Source organism: Arvicanthis niloticus, chromosome 8 (genome assembly GCF_011762505.2).
Source record: "Arvicanthis niloticus isolate mArvNil1 chromosome 8, mArvNil1.pat.X, whole genome shotgun sequence".
NCBI lineage: Eukaryota > Metazoa > Chordata > Mammalia > Rodentia > Muridae > Arvicanthis > Arvicanthis niloticus.
The window spans coordinates 87665336-87684633 of NC_047665.1; the positions used below are offsets into that span (position 1 = coordinate 87665336).

The 19298-nt window shown below is 40.0% G+C and overlaps 1 long non-coding RNA gene and 1 pseudogene across 1 annotated transcript; both read left to right on the top strand.

The window, feature by feature from the left end:
* Positions 1–391: 391 nt before the first annotated feature.
* LOC117713870 (uncharacterized) lies at positions 392–4051 on the top strand. Its single transcript, XR_013112373.1, has 4 exons — positions 392–669; positions 2097–2181; positions 3608–3705; positions 3927–4051. It is a non-coding gene; the product is annotated as an uncharacterized LOC117713870 (long non-coding RNA).
* A 118-nt stretch (positions 4052–4169) lies between these two features.
* On the top strand, positions 4170–5434 carry LOC143443408 (uncharacterized; annotated as a pseudogene).
* The last annotated feature ends 13864 nt before the right edge of the window (positions 5435–19298 follow it).

The following is a 19298-nucleotide window of genomic DNA, read 5'->3' on the forward strand; positions in this document are numbered from 1 at the left end:
AGAATGCATTCATGCATCCTTAGTCAAATTTTCTTTTTAGATTTAATTTTAATATGTATGAGTGTTTTAACTGCATGTATTATTTATACCATATGCATGCCTGCTGCCCATAGAGTCAGAAGAGAAGGGTGGCTCCCCTGGAACTGAGCCACATTATAGGTACTGGAACTAAACCAGGTCCTCTGCAAGAGCAATAAGTGCTCTTAACTGACAAGCCATCTCTTACTCACATATTTATCAGGTTCTTGCATTGTAGTTACAAATATTTAATGCATAGAGAAATAGGGTGAGAAGAGATCTCTGTGTAAGTTATGGAAGTAGAACTTCATGTGTAAGAGGTCCCAAAAATCGTATGATTAATTATACAAGGTCCTCAGAATGAGCAGGGTAGAGATGTCTTAGTATCACTCAGTATCACTGAGCTCTGAGATAAAATATTTGAAACCTCAGACTTCTTTACAGGCATGGGTGTCACTTTTGCATTCTGTAGTGAACATAGGTGATGTCACTTTGCTGAAACTAGCATGCATGTAATGGTTTAGGATGCTGTGACCTTTGAGGATGTGGCTGTATACTTTGCTAAAGAAGAGTGGAACTTACTGGATGCATTTCAGAGACACCTCTACAGAGATGTGATGCAGGAGAACTACCAGAACCTGGCCATCCTAGGTAAGACTGCCATTATCTCCTGGAGCCTATTAAAGAAGAAAAGCATGTATTTCTCAAGATCGATGTTATTAACTGAATATATTAGGAAATACTGGAGCCATTGTCATTGCCCTAGCACATTTTAATCTGTTATTGGCAGCTGTCAATAAATGTGGCCTTAGAATTAGTAATGCCACTTTCTCTTCCTTAGAAATGCATAACCTTATTCTCTATCTTTGACATACTGAATCAGAAGAATCTCCAGTTGCATTTCTTTTTTATTTTTTTTTTATTTTTTATTTTTTTATCTTTTTCCAGTTGCATTTCTATGACCTGTTTTTACAATTCTTACATGAGGTGGGCCACAAGCTCAAGGTCAGCTTGAGCTATAAAAACAAGTACAAGATCAGCCTCTGCTGCATAGGAAGACCATGTCTCAACACAATCAAAACAAACAAGAACTAAACAACTATTGTGTAGTCGTTTCCCATGAGATTGAAGATCTTTCTCCATTTCTGTTACATTCAATTTGAATAAAAATCTTGACATCTATGGGTTTTTTGGTTTATTTGTTTGAGACAGTGTTTCTCTTGTAGCCCTGGCTATCCTGGAACTCCCTCTGTAGACCAGGCTGGACTCAAACTCAGAGATCCTCTTGCCTCTGCTTCCTGAGTGCTAGAGTTAAAGGTGTGCACCACTTCTACCTGGATAATACAGGTATATTATATTATTATATTATATATTTATATTATCTACTAAGGCATACACCACCACTGCCTGACTTTAATCCATGTTTAGGCTTGACTATAATAATAAGAGTCAAAGACCAAATAATTAGTAATTGCATTGTATTTGCAATATAATAATAGTTGGATCTATTTAAAATGAATTCTTGGAGCTAGAGAGATGGCTTAATGATTAAGGGCACTTGCTATTCTTGCAGAGGACCCAGGTTCAGTTTCTAGTATCTACATGGCAACTCACAACCACGTGTAACTCCAACTTCAGAGGACCTGATACCCTCTTCTGACTTCACTGGGGACCTGCACACATATGGCACATATATACATACATGTAGGGAAACATTCATACATAAAATAAAATAAATCTTCATAAAAAGATTCTAGGGCCTCATGATATAACAGTATTTGTAGAGTGATTGCCTAACATGCACAAAGTCCTGGGTTCAATCCCCAGTACTGACTGAATGAAATTAAGCATGGTGTTGCACGCCTACGATTACTGTTCTTAGGAAATAAAGGTAGGATCATATGTTCAAGGTCATCCTAGGCGACATAGTGAGTTCAAATCCTGCCTTGACTACCTGAGTCCCTATCTAAAAAGGGGTAATTCTCATGTTTTACTAAAAATGTAATTTCTCTTTCACGGGAAGGTTTGTCATCTCTTTTGTGAGGTTCTGTCACTGATACATATTTTTCTGTGTATAGGAGTTCAGCTTGTCAAAACCCAGCCTGATCTCTTGGTTGGAGGAAGTAAATTCGTTGACTGTGGTGCAAGAAGGCATTGTTCAGGGTGAGTATGGGTTAAAATCATCTCTTTTCGAAAAGTTCCGAATGTTTTTAAGTATGAGGAAGCTTTTTTGAAAAAAATATTTTTCTTTATTTTTCTTTTACCTTGACGAGTGTTTCACCTATGTATATATTTGTGTACCATGTGTATGCTGTGTCATGCAGTGCTGATCGAGCCCTGGGACTGGAGGTACAGAGTTTTGAACTCCCATGTGGGTTCTGAACATTGGGCCCAGGTTTTGTGCTTTTAACTGCTAAAGCCATCTATTGAGCCACAGGAAAGTATATATATCTACAAAAAAAGAATCACAAACTTACAGTGAGATATATATATATATATATATATATATATATATATATATATATATATATCTATATATATATCTATATATATATATATATATATTTTGACCAAATCAATTAGAATGCCATCCATTAGAAAACTTTTTTAAAAAGACTCACTTGAGGGTTGATGAGTTGACTCAGCAGGTAAGGAAACTTGCCTCCAGACCTGACTATCTAAGTTTGATCCACTGAACCTACATGGTGCAAGCCTATATATGTGTGTGAACACACACACACACACACACACACACACACACACACACACACACAAATACATACATGAAAAAACAAAAAGGCCAACATGAATATTATTAAAAATTTTCTGTGTCTGGGTGTTTTTCCTGCAAGTCAGTCTGTATACAATTTATGTGCTTGCTGCCTGCAGAGGCCAGAACTTAGGGCATCAGATCCTTTGGAATTGAAGTTTCAGATACTTGAGAGCTATTGTGTGGCTGCTGGGAATTGAAACTTAGTCTTCAGAAAAAGTAACAAGTCCTTCTAACTAACCACTGACCCATCTCTCCAGCCCCATATCCAGACTTTCTTATGATATCAGCAGTGATCTGCTCTTTTACACTTTGAGTTTGTGATTCTTTTTTTTTGTAATTGTACACTACTTTCTTTCCCAAATTATATTATCTTTGTTTACCATCTCATGTAGTTTTCACCAAAAAAAAAAAAAATATACATACATACTTAACTCTGGGGCCACTGAGATGGTAGAGGTAGGCTTTTTTTCAGTCCTATTGATTTACATTTGATTTGGAGCTCATATAGGCAGAAGAAGAATATCAACTCTAGTAAGTTTTTTTTCTAACCTTTATGCTTGTGCCATGCATATGCATGCATGTTCACACACACAAATAAATAAATGTAAAAGAAAAAAATTGTTAATTTTATTTTGACCCCAGATCCATATGACTGCCAAATTATAGAGTTATATAATTGAGTTCAATTATATAATTAATCTGTTTGATTCTATCTTTGCATTATTAACTTAGCATGTTTAATATCAGAACAAATACTTAACATCCCATTTTCTTGTATAAATATTTATATGTGTAGTTTTGAATGTTTTATTTCAGAATGGAAAGTGGACCTTGAGACAAAAGAGACAGAACTTCAGCTGGATAGTTTTTGGTCAGATATATCAAAGGAGATACAACGGAGAAGATTAACAAAGGTATTTCTTAGTTTCCAAAGTCAGAGACTCTTTGGAATTCTGCGATATTTCTATGTGTGAACAAAAGAACAAAAGACGTTTAAGAGAAGTAGCCTTTATACACAGGGACCTGTTTTTCTTGACCAGTTTTCTAGCATGAAGCTTTGTGATTCAGAATTACCCCAAGAACATACTACTAAGTCTGAAAATTCTTTAATACTCATTCATCTCTTTATCAATAGGCCGGAAGCTACAATGGAGGGGAGCTCTATGACTCTAAAATGGGTAGAAAATTCTTCAGTGAACACCCATGCCCTCAGACACACATGAATAATTCGAAATACAGAGAAGAATTTTTGAATATAATGGTACAGAAAAGACCTACTTCCTTCAGCCAAGAAAGCCTTTGTGATAGAACTTTCAGTGTTGTACTCAATGTGAAGAAGCCTTTGCCCTGAAGCCAAGAATTGCTTACCAAGCATGCATTCTGGACAATTCCTTTGACTGCAGTGATTGTGGAAAAAGCCTTTATTAATCATTTGCAACTTCAGGCACATAGCAGAGCTCACAGTAAAGAAAATTTTTATGAATTGGATCAAAGTAAGAAAGCTTTTACTCAGTCTACAAATTATTCTGCTTTAGAAAACACTATGAAGGTAAAGAAGTGGAAAGCCTTCACTATACACTCAGGTCTTACTACACATGTACAAAGTCATAAAAGGCAGAGTCTTATGAGTGTACAGAGTGTGGGAAAGTTTTTGGGTAAATGCTCGGGGCTTATTGAGCATGTGAGAAGTCATACAGGAGAGAAACCTTTTAAATGTAGCCATGTGAAAAGCTTTTGCTTCTTTCGTCTTATCTTACTGCACATTTGAGAACTCATACTGAGAGACCCTTTGAGTGTACGTATGTGCAAAAGCATTTACCGCTCCTCCTACCTTCGATTCACACGCGAACTCATACTGGAGAGAAACCCTATAACTGTCGAGGAGTGTGGGAAACCTTTGCTGTACGCTCATGCCTTAATAAACATTCACGAACACACACTGGGGAGAAGCCTATGATTGGTAAGGAATGTGAGAGGCCTTTACTAGCTTTAATCAACTAACCGAACATATGAAATCCAACACCGGGTGAGAAACCCTTTGATGTCAGTGTGTACAAAATCGTTTGAGAAATTCCTCATGCCTTAAGAAGCACTTCCAAATTCACACTGGAATAAAGCCTAACCAATGTAAGGACTGTGGGAAAGCCTTCGTGGACGGACTAGCTTTACCACTCATGTGTTGACTCACACTGGGGAGAAGCCTTATGAATGTAAGAATGTGGGAGAGCCTTTAGTACATCTCAGGCCTTATTGAACACATAAGAAGTCACACAGGAGAGAAACCCTTCGAATGTTATCAGTGTGGAAAGGCCTTTGCATCTTCCTCATACTTACTGCGCATTTGAGAACTCACACTGGAGAGAAGCCATTTTAGTGTACAATGTGTGGTAAAGCTTTACACGTCCTCCTATCTTTGCAGACACATGAAAGGCCACACTGGAGAGAAGCCCTATGTATGTAAACATTGTGGGAAAGCCTTCAGTGGGTGCTCATAGCCTTAGCAGGCATTTAAGAACAACAATACACTAGAGAGAAGTCCAATCTGTGTTAGCACTGAGGAAGAGCATTCATCAGCTTTTCTTAACTTACGTGAACTCATATTGGTGAAAGCCTTTTGGAATGTCAGATATGTACATCATCCTTTAGAAAATCCTACATGCTTAAGTTGTACTTCTGAATGCACACTGGCTAAAACCATATCATTTAAGGACTATGAAAGGACTTAAGTGTCCATACTGGCCTCTAATATACATGTACTGACTCACACTGGGGGAAAGCCACATGAATGCCTTGAATGTGAGAATGCCTTCACTCCTTCTCATCTTTCACAGCTACGAAGTCACCCAGGAGAGAAACCTTTTGATGTACCAGTGTGGAAAGCCCTTGTTTCCTCCTCATCTCTTAATGTACATTTGAGAACTCACACTGGAAAGAAGCTCTTTGTGTCAGCGGGTGTCACAAAGCCTGTATGGAAGAACATTGGTATCCTTCCCACTTCTGTAGTCACATGAGAGTGCATGCTGGAGAGGCTTTTATGTATATAAGCAACTAGGGGAAATCTTTACTGAGCTCTTAGTCCTTACAAATCACGTGCAGAAAACATACTGTAGAAAACTCCTATGAAAGCTTCTACTGTTTACCACTTGAGCAGATATACACTCTAAATGGAAAATAGATAAAGGCTTCACTTATTCTTCCTGATCATATGGAACATAAATAATCACAGAGTGAAACTCACGTAAAGAACGAGAAAGTTTATTAGAATGTGTGCACATTTCCATATCACATTATCACACGCTCAGCACAGGTAGTCAGCTGTCCTAGAAGTGCTGTACTGCTCTTCCTGCGTTTTGTTTCCAGTACTCGTAACTGTCTGAACCTCCAGCTCTAGGGAGATCGGATGTTTCTGCCCTCTGTGGATACTTGTACTCATATGTCCTTATGGTACTATGCACATAGCCCTCAACACACAACTATATACATAATTTAAAATCAATCATAAAAATACATGAGGTCTTCACCATCAAAGATGCCCCATGAAGGAATGAATTACGAAAAGTCAACTCACAATCTGACAAGTAGGAGACCAACAATGTCAACATGAAAAAACTTATTATTTCCTTAGGTTTTACTACGTATGTGAACATTGCAATAAGCAACAATACTATTGATATATGATATGTGTAGTAGTTACATGTCTGCTAAGCAATGCTAGACCATTAATGTTTGATGGTCTCAAAGTAGAGAATGACTTCATGAAGAGAACTACTAGAGCTAAAAAAATGTGATTCACAACGGAGACAAATTACATGTATGGAATATGGCAAATGCTTCCATATGTTCTCAAATCCTGTGTGCTCACAGAGCCATGGATTTCTAGGTGTCTCTATAGATTAACTTTTAATGTTTTTAAACATTCAGTGTATGCGTATTAATGATGTGGTGTTGTGTTAGCTTTGGGGACAGATTGGAATAAACATCTACTCATCCAGGTAGAGCGCTGATACAGATCAAAGAAATGTTTCCATCCAAATAGAGCTTGGTGAGCACACGGAAATTATTGGAGTCATCTATAGGAACAAGTACTAGTGGTTTCCACATGTATTTGAATGCTTAGCCACCACAGAGTGTCAATATTTGAAGAAGTAGAAGGTGTGACCTTGTTGGGGGAAGTGTGTTAGTGGTGAGTGGGCTCTGAGATTTCAATGCCATGCCAACTTACTTTCACTCTGTCTATGGATCAGGATATAGAACTGTTAGGTACTTCTCCAGCGCCATGTCTGCCTGTGCGCTCCCCATGCTTCTTGCCATGATGATATGGGCTAACCTCTGAAATTGTAAGCTAGCTACCAGTTAAATATTTTTATAAGAATTATCTCGGTCATGGTGTCTCTTCACAGTAATAGAATAGTGACTTAGACAGGGTTTACTTTTATGATCATGGCTTATTTAGTATAGTTTGGACACCTAAAAGCCTGTAGGAAGGAATGGAGTCAGTATACTTGAACTGGCCCATGCAAGCTCACAGCTGCATCCACATTTTACAACCTTAAGATCTGCCTGGCACATGGAAAGAAAATCTACAGATGCATAATGACTTATGCCACTCAATCGGATGATGCCAGCTACAGGGAGCAGATGTCATGAACCAATGAGCATTGGTGGATGGTATAAAGGCACTCCCCAATGCTTCAATAAAGGAGTCTGCTTCCTCTTCCTCACCTTACTCCTGAATCTGTGTTGTTGATTTCTTGCCTTCTTACCCTCTACTCCCAAGGCCCATCCTGAGTGCCGGGCGCTTGGGCAACAAAGCCCACCCTGGCATGGGTTGATAATTCATGAAAGCTGCATTCTTGGACCCCTCTGCTCAACCTGCAGGCAGCATCCACTGGAGAGTCTTATCTAGTAGTTGTTTATTGTTTTTATAATCTTGGTAAAGGGTCATTGTGAATTTTGTACCTTTGAACTTTCTGAATCTTGTTTCACCAGCTTCCTGAGTTTTATGATGCATCTCTTCTCCATCTAGGAGGCAGGGAATGTTTCTGTTTGGAGGATATAGCTACACAATACTCCAACCTTTCATATAGCTCTTAAATTCCTTGCACTCACTTGTATACAGTGTTTTTTTTTTTTTTGATATAGATTCTGGATTATTCTATTGACAGCTAAGCATTAGCCCACTAGGCTAACTCTAAACAGTCACTCTTAACACTTTGTCTTTAGCAGTAGGGAGTTATTTATTTTGGCATGGTACCAATAGCAATAATCCTTAATGACTTGGCAGTTTAAGGGCTCCACTGCCGCCAACTTATAAAGTTTCTCATGTTTGTCCCTGGGATTTTTTTACTCACCCAATCAGTTTATTGGAGTGTGCATGGTGATTTTTGGAAGTCTTAACCTATTTTTTGCTGTATGTTCTGATGCTTTTCCAAAGAAATGGCATTGTATAAGGAAATAGTTTTCAAAAGATGGTGGGCAGGATTGCTGTGTATTCTAAGCAAGTTGCCATGAGCCTGGATGGCTAGGGAATACCAGACCCCTTTTAGAAATATCCAGTTTATCAATGAAAAGATCCTACCACTTCTGTTTCCTGGAAAAGAACAATGGTAGGTTCACTGGGATTGACTTAGAATATGACAGTCTTAGTGGGACAAACTTGAACCCCTAAGCCAGCATCATGGCCCCTGCCTGTCCTTGGTTGCCCCTGGTTGCAGAAGGGACCCCTGGATGGGAACATCTATACCCCTAGTTTAGATTCTTATAGAGAAAAAATGTACTCATACACTGGGAATAACTGCCCATCCCTAGAACAAGCTTAATATTTTTATCTGCACTGTTTTAAAATAAGATAACTGTGGTAAATTCTTGGTTTGTAAAGTTCTCCAGGAACTGAGTTTGGTCCCCAGCACCCATGCCGTGCCAGGCATAACCACCTGTAACACAGTAGTACAGCATTGCTCTCTTTCCCCACCAGGAACTCCTTGACACAAATCTTGCCACCTTTGACTTTGAATTACCTGGGCAGACCTTTTTGTTTTGCTATCCTCTTTCCCCTCTTTTGGTTTCTTTAGCGTTTGATGGACTCTAATTACTTGTTTTAAATATACATCTCTGCCAGAGTCTCTTCACAAGACCTTGTAAAGATTTACTTTACTTGGGGCTAGTAAAAATTAAAGCGTATACCAATCACAGGTGCCTTCTGAATCAACATCTTTCTTAATTCTCCCATGTATACAGTCCTATGTAAGCTTGGTGAATAGGTATCAAACTCTATCTTTGACATTCAAATCTCCTCAGCAATGCCAGGCGTACTGTTCTAGATATTTATGGGAACTTCAACAGATAATAACCGAGTGTCCCTAAAAGGCCTGTCTGTGTCCATTCCTTGATTTTCCTCTAACTACCTTAGGTTATGCAGTCATTGTCTGTAGTGGGATATTTCCTGCTACATTTGCACTAAGACTTGGTGATTGGGCTGTATGAAAGGTAGGCGGAGTGAGGAGTCGGGAGGAGAGAAGGAGAGGAAGAGGAAGAGACTAGGAGGGGAGAGAAGGAGGCTAGTAGCCATGGAGAGCTGTGGATGGTTTGAGAGCAGTCCTGGGTAGCAACTTATCAAAAGGTTAGATTTTGGATAATAATTCTAATTGTGTGGGCATCTTGTTAGTTGAGCATTTCCAAATATATAAATCCATTGGATAATCTTTGAGCATTAAGAGTCTTCATTCTACTGGGTACTGTGGTCATAGCGGAAATGGTCTGGGCTCAGCCAAGCATTGTAGATTGGTAGAGCCAGCCACCGTGCTGGCATCTTGTGGGTGCCAGGGCTGGTGTTTCTAGATAGCCTGAGCCACGTCCAGAGCTGGAGCAGTGGGAAAATGGCAGCTGCCCGGGAACAAGCCAAACTGAGGACCATTTTCTAAATATTACCCTCAACAATTGTCTTACAGAGGACAGTTAGTTATATTATTCCTTTTACAACCTGTCGTTCAGAGCTTGGCTCTCAAATCATATAGCCTTGTTGTCCAGGCTATGTGCAGCTCTTTCATTTCTTATTTAAACTCTTTCTCCAATTCAAGCAGTTCAGATGTACAATATTATTTCTCAATAATAGCTTTCTATGCTGATCCCTGTCTGCATGCTGAATCCTGGATTTTCCATTCCTCTGTACTAAAGGTCAGATCTGAGGTGCATCTTCTGTCACGTGTGTTTTGGTTTGCTCATGCATTGATTTTTCTCTATGGGTTTCAAGGTTTATGATTCCACGAATGATGCTTAAACACAGCTCAAACTTGAATGTTGTTTCTTTTCCATCTTTCTAGCTGTAAAAATCAGCAAGCCAGTGCCTCCATCTCTTTGTGTTTTCCACCCTTCCTAACAAATCAGATCCCAATGCAGAAGATAGTACCTATATTTCTTTTTTCTCATTGCGCTTTCCTACTTTAGATAAGCAAATTTTGTAAAACAGTTCTTCCTCAGTTGCATGTTCTGTTGTCTGCTGCAAAGGTCATGCAACTTCCACCACATCCTGCCTTTGGTTCTGTGTTACATTCAGAAATTGCACTATATTTTCTAATAGATCAGCCATTTGGCAAAGAGGCATTCCCTGTACTCTTTTCAAGAGGGCATGCCACCTTATACTATATAGAGGAAAGTGCTTATCCCAGGATTTCCCCTAAGAATACTTGATTCTCAGAAGGCTTGGGCTTGTTTTGTCAGGTTTTGTCACTTATCACAGGGAGCATACAACTACTTATAGCACAGTACAACAAGGCATACCATTCTACAGCACCTGGGGAAATAGAGCTATTATTAGTGTTGATCTCATGAAAATGCCGCCTCATGCATCAGCCTCAACTGAATGTCCTATCACATATCATAGCCATAGGACTATCCCTCTCCAACTCAGGTTATACAAGTCCATGTTTGCATGCTAGTTATGCCTGACTTTTCCTGGGTAGACATGACTAAATATTACTTCAGATGGAGCACCAATGACAGACTTTAGAAGTAATTCTACCCATGTCTAACTTGGTGAGGCAACAAGTTTTTTGAGGGTTACTGTCTTAGGGTTACTATTGCTGTGATGAATCACTGTGAATAAAAAACTTTGGAAGGAAAGGGCTTATATGGCTTACACTTACATATCATTGTTCATCATTGAAGGAAGAAAAAAAAGAATATTAAGAGCTTCAAGAGGAAAAGACTAACATATAAAGGCAGACCTATTGGAATTATACTTGACTTTTCTTTTTTTTTGTTGTTTTTTTGTTTTTTGAGACAGGGTTTCTCTGTGTAGCCCTGGCTGTCCTGGAACTCACTCTGTAGACCAGGTTGGCCTCGAACTCAGAAATCCACCTGCCTCTGCCTCCCAAGTGCTGGGATTAAAGGCGTGTGCCACCACCGCCCAGTGACTTTTCAATAGAGAATTTGTAAGCCAGAAGTGCCTGGACAGATATGTTCCAGACTCTGAGATCACAGATGCTAGCAGACAACTATACCCGGCAAAACTTTCAATCACTATATATGGAGAAAACAAGATATAAACAATATCTAACAACAAATCCAGCCCTATAAAAGGTGTGGTGTGGTGGACTGTGAGAGGAAGCCTGCTAAGGTCGAGCTGGGCTTGAAGCCCCAGGGACCCAGACGGGACAGTAGGAGCTTCGACTCCTCCCAAAACCAGGTCTCTGTTACATAGTCATACTCCCCCCCATAGAGAGATTGTGGCCTTCAGTCATGTACAGGCAGTGTCCCCAAGCCCCTCCACATGTAAATGAGGCATCTCGAATATCTCAGTCCAAGCCAATAGGAAGCACCTGCTGTCAGACCCCAACCCACCCCAAAACTGTATGTATCCAGAAGGAATAAAGGTGTGCAAGAACTACTCCATCATTTGAGAGCATCTGTCACATAAGAGCTGGAACACTGCCTGGGAAGAGAATGCTCTCCTGAAGCTATAGCCACTATAAGTTCCCCTGCACTTTGCTCAATAGTCAGGCCTCCACCTGCTCTGGCTCAGCTTGCCTCAGTGCAGCCAGTGAATGCAGCATCTTGGAGCAACAGCAGCTGCCTGCTGGAGCAGCAGGGGTACCAGAGTGGTGCCCTTTCCCCTTTTCTTGAACCCTCTCATTGGCCAGGGCCAGAAATCTCCATGGATAGCCTCTGGTACACAGACTGGCAAAAAAGGTACCAGAAGAAAAACTTCAACCCAAGTTGGTTAACTACACCCAAGAAAATACAAGAAATAATTTTACACCAGCAAAACAAGGGAAACACACACACACACACACACACACCACCGCCACCACCACCACCACCACCACCACCAATAACACCAACAACATCAAAATAAGAGGTATTAACAATCATTGGTCATTAATATCTCTCAATACCAGTGGACTCAATTCTCCAATAAAAAGACATGGGCTACAACTTGAGATCCATTCCAGGTGCAAGAAACAATCCGGACACTATTAATGATACTATGTTATGTGCAAACAGGAGCCTAGCATAACTGTCCTCTGAGAGCTCCATCCAACAGCTGATAGAAACAGATGAAAAGACCCACTGCCAAATATTAGATGGATCTTGGGGAGCCTTGTGGAATAGTTGGGGAAGGATTGGGGGACCTGAAGGGGATAGGGACTCCCCAAGAAGAACAATAGAGTCAGCTAACCTGTACTCTTGGGGGCTCCCAGAGATGGAATCACCACCAAAGAGTGAGCATAGGCTGGACCTAGGCCCCCCTGCATATATGTAGCAGATGTGCAGCTTGGTTTTTATGTGTTGGGACAGCCCCCAACAACTGGAACAGGGGTGACCAAGTCCACTCAGTCAGTCAACAGGGTCTTCAGGGAGTGAGGATGAAAGAAAAAAGACAATTAGATCACACTATAGCTTGACTCCAGTAAGCACTGAAGCATGTTTATTTTTTTCCAAGCTGCTTTTATACCATTCTAAGTACATGCAAAGAACAGGGTCAGTTCTTGGTCAAGGAACATACAAGGCATAAACAAAAGTCCCTTGATCACTGTATCTAGAGACTTACCAAGATTATCAAGAGACAAGGAACACATTCTTCAGCTGTATTTTTCTCGAGCCTATTTCCTTGTCCTAGCCCAATGTCAAATATTTTTGCCAAGAGCTCTCTTCACTCAGGAGCTGTTGACAGCCTGTGGATCCTGTCCCTGTAACTGAGCCTCCAGGTCTGACCTCAGTGAGAGAGGATGCACCTAGTTCTGCAGTAACTTATGTGCCAGAGTGAAACGATATCCAGGGAGTTCCTCCCCATTATTAGAGGAGAAGGAGCTAGGGATGGGGAGAAGGGCTCTGTGAGGAGGGACTAGAAGGAAGGTAGCTGCAATCAGGATGTAAAGTGATTAAATACATAAATGAATGAGAAAGAAAAAGACATGGGTTAACAGGATGGATGAAAAAACAGGATCCATAATTCTGCTATATACAAAAACCAAACCTCAACATCTAAGATAGATATTACCTCAGAGTAAAGGGCTGGAAAAAGATTTTCCAAGTGAATAGATTGAAGAAGCAAGTTTGTGTTGTCATTCTAATATCCAACAAAATAGACTTTCAACCAAAATTAATCAACAGAGATGGGGAGGAATATTTCATACTCATTAAAGGAAACATCCACCAAGATTACATTTCAGTTCTGAATATCTATGCCTCAAATGCAAGGGCACCCACATTTGTAAAAGAAACTTTACTAAAACTCAAAACACACATTGAACTCCACACAATAATAGTGGGAGACTTCAATACCCCATTCTTACCATTGGACAGGTCATCGAAACAGAAACTAGAGACACAGTAAAACTAACAGAAGTTATGAACCAAATGGATATAACAGATATCTACAGAACATTTTACCCCAAAACAAAAGAATAAATCTTCTCAGCACCTCATGGTACCTTCTCAAAAATTGACCATATACTCAGACACAAAACAAGCCTCAAGAGATACAAGATTGAAATAATCCCTTGTATTCTATCAGATTACCATGGATTAAGTCTGGACTTAAATGACAAAAACAACAGAAAGTCCACATATATATATGGAAGCTGAACAATGCTCTGCTCAATAATAACTTGGTTAGAGAAGAAATAAAGAAAGAAACTAAAGATGTTCTAGAATTTAATGAAAATGAAGGCACAACATTCCCAAACTTATGTGAAACAAGGAAAGGAGTGTTAAGAGGAAAATTCATAGCACTAAATGCCTTCTTAAAGCAATTGGAGAGATCCTATACTAGCAATTTAACAGCACATCTGAAAGTTCTAGAACAAAAAGAAGCAAATACACCCAAGAGGAGTAGACAGCAGGAAATAATCAAACTCAGGGCTGAAATCAACCAATTAACAAAGAGAATACTACAAAGAATCAACAAAACCAAGAGTTGGTTCTTTGAGAAAATCAACAAGATAGATAAACCCTCACTGACAGTATCCAAATTAACAAAATCAGAAATGAAAAGAAAGACATAACAACAGAGATTGAGGAAATTAAAGAAAATCATCAGATCTTACTATAAAAGCTTATACTCAACAAAGCTGGAAAATCTAGACTAAATGGATGATTTTCTAGACAGATACCACATACCAAAGTTAAATCAAGATCAGATAAACTATCTAAACAGTCTAATAATCCCCAAGGAAATAGAAGCAGTCATTAAAAATTTCCCAACCAAACAATGCCCAGTGCCAGATGGTATTAGTGAAGAATTCTACCAGACCTTCAAAGAAGAGCTAATACCAGTACTTCTCAAAATATTCCACACAATAAAACCAGAAGGAACACTATTTAACTTATTCTATGAGGCCACAGTTACTCTGATACCTAAACCATACAAAGACCCAACCAAGAAAGTCTTTCAGACCAATTATGAACATAGATGCAAAAATACTCAATAAAATTCTTGCAAACTGAATTCAAGAACACACCAAAGTGATCATTCACCATGATCAAGTAGGATTCATCCCAGGGATGCAGGGATGAGTCAATATAGGAAATCCCTCAACATAATCCACCATAAAGCAAACTGAAAGAAAAAAAAATCACATGATCATCTTAGTAGATGCTGAAAACGCCTTTGACAAAAGCCAACAACCCTTCATGTTAAAAGTCTTGGAGAGATCAGGAATTCAAGGCACATATGTAAACAAAATAAAAACACTATACAGCAAACCAATAGCCAACATCAAATTAAATGAGGGAAAACTTGAAGTAATACCTCTAAGTTCAAGGACAAGTCTCAGTCTCTCTCTCTCTCTCTCTCTCTCTCTCTCTCTCTCTCTCTCTCTCTCTCTCTCTCTCCTCAATACAGTACTCAAAGTTTTAACTAGAGCACCAAGACAACAAAAGGAGACCAAGGGGACACAAATTGGAAAGTAAAAAGTCAAGGTATCACTATTATCAGATGATATGATAGTATACATTAGTGACCTAAAAATATTCTACCAGAAAATTCCTATGGCTGATAAAAACACTTCATCAAACTGGCTGGATATAAAATTAACTCAAAGAAATCAGTTGCCTTCCTTCATACAAATGATAAATGGGCTGAGAAAGAAATTAGGGAAATAACACTCTTCACAATAGCCACAAATAATAAATATATCTTTGTGTAACTTTAACCAAGCAAGTGAAAGATCTGTATGATAAGAACTATATAAGTCCCTGAAGAAAAAAACAGAAGAAGAACTGAGAAGATGGAAAGATCTCCCATGTTCATGGATTGGTAGGATTAATATAGGGAAAAATGGCCATGTTACCAAAAGCAATGTACAGATTTAATGCAATTCCCATCAAAATTACATCAGAATTCTTCACAGACTTGGAAAGACCAATTCTCAACTTCCTATTGTTTGTATAAAAGAAAGCTACATTATTTTCAGTTAATTTTGTATCCAGTCTCTTTGTTGAAGGTGTTTATCAGCTGTATGAGTTCTCTGGTAGAATTTTTTGGGTTGCTTACATACATTATCATATCATCTGTGAATAGCAATACTTTGATTTCTTCCTTTTAATTTGTATTGCCTTGATTTCCTTTAGTTGTCTTACTGCTCTAACTAGGACTTCAAGTACTATTTTGAATAGATAAGGAGAGATTGGACAGCCTTGTCTTGTCCCTGATTTTAGTGAGATTGCTTTAAGTTTCACTACATTTAATTTGATGTTTTCTATTGGCTTGCTGTATATTGTTTTTATTATGTTTAGGTATGCACCTTGTATTCCTGATCTTTCCAAGACTTTTTAAAATGAAGGGGTGTTGGATTTTGTGAAAGCTTTTTCCAGCATCTAGTGAGATGATCAGTCGATTTTTTTCTTTCAGTTTGTTTATATGGGGGATTATGTTGGTGGAGTTTCCTATACTGAACCATTTGTGCATCCTTGGGATGAAGCCTATTTGAAGTCAGAAGAGTTTGAAGAGGCCGTCGGATCCCCTAGGACTGGGCTTACAGATGGTTGACAGTGGGAACTACACCCAGGTCCTCTGCAAGAGCTACAAATATTCTTAACTGCTAAACAAACTCTCCAGCCCCAGTGGTGTCTTGTTTTAATTCATAATTTCACAATACTTTAATCATATGCCTCCCATTCTCCTCTCTCACCTTTCTCATTCTACCGAACTCTTTCTTCATCCCAATGTCTTCCTATTATTTTTGTGGCCTGCTGCTTGCGATATTGGCACATTATGAGGTGAGAGGTCAGTGGAAAATCACCTTTGGCCTGTCCTCACACCTGGGACTTGGAAATCACCACCCTCATGACTCAGGGTTAACTGCCAAGCAGTATGCCCATGAATGCTGTACTTTCCCACTATTTCACTGTGTATGATCATGTATGCTCATGGTTCAAAGCCCCTATAAAAACCACCCCAACCATTTCCAAGGTGCCACCAAGGGGCACTCCAGGTTCTCCCAGTATCCCCCAGTCTCTGTTACAGTTTGGTTGGAATACTCTGCCCTTTATGCTGAACTTTCCAAACAAGGTGCTGGGCTTCCTCTCACCTAGCGATTATTCATTGTATAATCTGGACATTTGGTTATCTCTCTTCTTTCTCTGTACCCAAGCTTTCCCCCTTTCTCTTACTCTTCCCCTTTGTCTTCCTCTTTGACCCCCTCCTGTGTGGTTGGTGAATTTGCCTGGGAGGTACCCCCAATAGACCTGCCTTTACACTTTAATAGGGCTTGAATTGGCTCATTTTGTTGGTAGAGAATGCCTATCAGGTTATATGGTGTGACTTTCTGGTATTCCCTGGCTCCTGATTGCCAAGATACCCTTGTGTGAGAAAACACTCTCACACACGCTTATTTACTTGAGCAAGAACAATTTGCTAATGATTGTATCACTAAAAAATAGGACTCCCTGTCCTCCAGCAATGCCTAACAAGCTATAGTTTATAGCTCCTCAGGGAGAGGTGTGGTCCTCATGATCCCTTGTGTGACACTATTCCTGAAGAGACATGAATAAACATCTATTCATATCAGACAGAGAAGTGATGACATACCAAAGTATAGATACCACCAAAGTACAATTTGGTGAAAAAATGAGTTTTATTGGGGTCATTTACAAGAATATGGGTGAAGTGTTACTTACAGGAGCAGAAATAACTCCAAGATAGCTATCCCACCGAAGCCCACCCCAGCATGGATGACAGCTTACAAAAGCTGGGAACCTGGGGCATACTGTACAGCTTGAAGGCTTCATAACAGGCTGGAGAGTGTCCTTTCTAGGTAGGTTATCATGAATCTCTTTGTAGGCAGCATGGCTTATCTGTTTCTTCCAGGCCGTTCAGCTGGCATGCGCCTCTTCTAGACAGGCCAGCTTGAGAGCATCTCAAAGGGATCTAGTGAATCTTGTCTATTTCAGGAACTTCCTGATACCACTGAGTCGCTTACTTCTTGAGTTTAAGGAGCTTCCCTATAGGACAGAATATTTCACCTCTTAGTAAATAACCTGTGGCTTAAAGAACTTCTCCTGTAGGACATTCTGTGTCTTAGAAGCTGATGTGCCCAGCCATTGCTCCTAGGAGCTCACAAGTGTATTGGTCACATTCAGAACACAGTGTTCACAATACTCCTTTCCACCCTCCAGCTTATATTCTTTTAACCCTCTCTTCTTTGATGTTTCCTGGGCCTTGGAAAGAAGGATACTGATTTCCTATTTAAGGCTGAGAACTTTAGAGTTGCTTATTCTCAGCACTTTGACCCATTATAAGTCTCTGAATTACTCACTGCCCACTGTGGGGGCTTGGGGGGTGGGGGTGGGGGAAGGACTGAAAGGTCAAGACTGAGGGCAGCATCAATATATGGGTATAAACATTTAGAAGGCAAATTAACAACAGCACCATTTAGCAAAACCATAGTAGTAGGACTCTCCCCTCCGCCAGAGCCTATAGCTTATCTTAATTTTTCTGAGTCTGTTAGCAGGACAGACAAGGTAGACCTACTTCTTCAGGCTTTTCCTACTCATGTCCCCCAAACTTTCATTTTTCTCTTCTGCTTTAATAGGGCTCTAGGGACATACAGTCACTAGGAGAGTGTTGTGACAGGAGAGGCTGCAAGAAGCTACACCAATATTAAACATATAAAAGCCAGTTGGCAGAAAAAGACTTCCTCATGGGGCTTTAACATGTATAACATATATGAAGCATGCTCAAAAGAAGCCCTCACATACTTATGAGAGGCAGGTACTATATACATGTTACGTTAAGGGTCATAAGGCTCTTGGCCCAGCGCTTTTGGAACAGATTTTTTTCTAGGCTCTCTAGGTCACTCCCATTTTCAGGAGTGCTCCCCACCCTCTTTAAATTTCTTCCTTCCTTTCTTTCTCGTTTGTGTGTCCCTATATCCCTGACTACTTTGAAATTATTTATGTAGACCCAACTGGACTCAACTCAGCTTCTGACTCCTGCGAACTCTGGAATTAAAGATGTGGGTCGCTATGCCTGGCCCCAATTTTCTTTTAGTTATTTTTTGTATAATGTGGTTGAGAGTGCGGGTGCACGTGTGACGGTCAGAGGACAACTTGTGGAGGTTCGGCTCGCTGGGTCCTGAACTGAGGTTATCAGGCTTGGAGGCAAGCTCCTTTACCCTCTGAGCCATCTCATCGATCCTACTTTCTTTTTCTTAATAAACTGTCTTTACGTCTAACGACGTGTTTCTCGTCTAATTCTGTGACCAGAGACACAAGTATCTGGATACTTCAGTAGTTGCATCAGGACTCACAAACCTAACAAGAGCAACACTGGGCGACGAGCTGGCGCTGACAGGTCTGTCCTGTGTCCACACAGCCCAGGCACAACTCCTGTCGTTGGTCTGCTTGTCGCCTTAAACAAGGATAACGGCCAGGCCAGCAGAGTCTCTAAATCGACTTGGGGTAAAGCCACTCTTGGGGCAGGAAACTGTAATTGCCCTGCCCGAAGGGACGTAAACTCAGGGTAAACCGAAGCCGGAGGCCACTGTAGTCGAAGAAAACAGAAGTG